At 37.9% G+C, this 1460-nt stretch overlaps 1 protein-coding gene and 1 long non-coding RNA gene across 6 annotated transcripts in view; one reads left to right on the top strand and one right to left on the bottom strand.

Annotated features, from left to right (window-relative positions):
• The window catches only part of CPA6 (carboxypeptidase A6), a 384439-nt gene that overhangs the window by 69022 nt on the left and 313957 nt on the right, over positions 1 to 1460 (bottom strand). The gene's annotated exons all lie outside the window — the stretch shown is intronic.
• LOC111819773 (uncharacterized) overlaps positions 1 to 1460 on the top strand; it is a 207752-nt gene that overhangs the window by 142030 nt on the left and 64262 nt on the right. For all 5 annotated transcript variants that reach the window (XR_002823343.1, XR_002823346.1, XR_002823342.1 and 2 more), the window contains one exon: positions 1349 to 1452. This is a non-coding gene — a long non-coding RNA (uncharacterized LOC111819773). The remainder of the gene's footprint in view (positions 1 to 1348; positions 1453 to 1460) is intronic.

The raw sequence follows: 1460 nt of genomic DNA, 5'->3' as shown, positions 1-1460 counted from the left end.
AGAAAACAAAAACACTCATACTCCTATCTCTTTTAGCACTTAATGTATTTCTTTTATAGATTTTACAAAATTGAGATTATAATGTTCAAGCTGCTTTTTTGATACAGCACCATGTCACGAACACTTTCCTGCATCATTAAATAATTCTCTAAAATATATTTTATGTAGTCAGGGCTATCAATTATTTCCTTTATGCCTTCCTCCTTTGCTTTTATGCTTGGAAAAGTCTTACACACTTGGAAATTAAATATTTCCCTGAGTTACCTTCTAAATATTCTATGAACGAAGACTGTGGTCAAATTTTCCCCAGCAATGTAGAACTAGTCGGCCTTCTGTATCCAAGGGTTCTGCGTCTGTGGATTCAACCAATCATGGATTGAAAATATTTGGGAAAAAAAAGTGATGGGTAGGCATACCCTGCTGTAGCCTCCCGCCATTTCAGAGATCCTCAGTCTCTCTCCAGAACTCATCGTTTGAACATTGTTTGCCTCACGTCGGACGTGTACTATGTAGTTAGGCCTACAATGGTTGTGTCTGTACTAAACGTGTACAGATTTTTTTCTCATCATTATTCCCTAAACAATACAGTATAACACTATGTACATAGCATTTACATTGTATTAGGAATTGTAAGTAATCTAGGATGATTCAAAGTATATGGGAGGATGTGGGTAGGTTATGTACAAATACTATGCCATTTTATATAATGGACTTGAGCTTCCTTAGATTTTGGTATCCTGCTGGGAGGCAGGGGTCGTGGAACCAATCGCCTGTGGATACAGAGGGACAACTGTATTTGAGCCGAAAGTTAAGTACTATACATAAACCTTACACCAGCTAGCACTGGCCATGGCTTGAAATATTCAATCTGGGAGACTGGCAATTTCAAACCATTAAAAGTGAATGAAGCCCAAACTGGAGGTGATTCAATTGGAGGTGACTCCAAAAAATGAAACTAATGCCATTTCTTCTTCATTGGCAACAAAGGATCAAAGTGGGTTTTCTACGGTTAAAAAAAAATAAAATGATGTAAGAATAGGCGGTTGTTGACAATTACTTGGCTACCTAATATATCAGTGTTACTTCTGCCTACTCTTTAGGTCCTGAGCTTGTACCAGAACCTCAGTGTTAACTGCTGCAACATCCTTCCCCTTTCCTATCTCTTCTTATCAAATTACATAATATAGGCAAGAAAAGTACTTAGAAACCACTTTATTATGGTCGACAAAATCCCTGGAATTTATTCCTCAGTGTCTGCTGCCCAAATAAGACTGTCAATCAGGTATTTGGTTAATTTGGATGCTTACTGAATCTGCATTACTAAATCAAAGAGCATTTCAATTTTTAGGTCCATGAGAATCAAGTTCTCTGAGAACAGAGATTTTGATGGTGTTCACCCCCACCTCCACCTCCTCACTAAATCTACAATGCCTTAATAGTGCCTGGCGCATGGTGAGTAC

Source organism: Trichechus manatus, unplaced genomic scaffold, assembly GCF_000243295.1.
Source record: "Trichechus manatus latirostris isolate Lorelei unplaced genomic scaffold, TriManLat1.0 scaffold00018, whole genome shotgun sequence".
NCBI lineage: Eukaryota > Metazoa > Chordata > Mammalia > Sirenia > Trichechidae > Trichechus > Trichechus manatus.
This window is presented reverse-complemented; position numbering and strand designations above follow the sequence as displayed.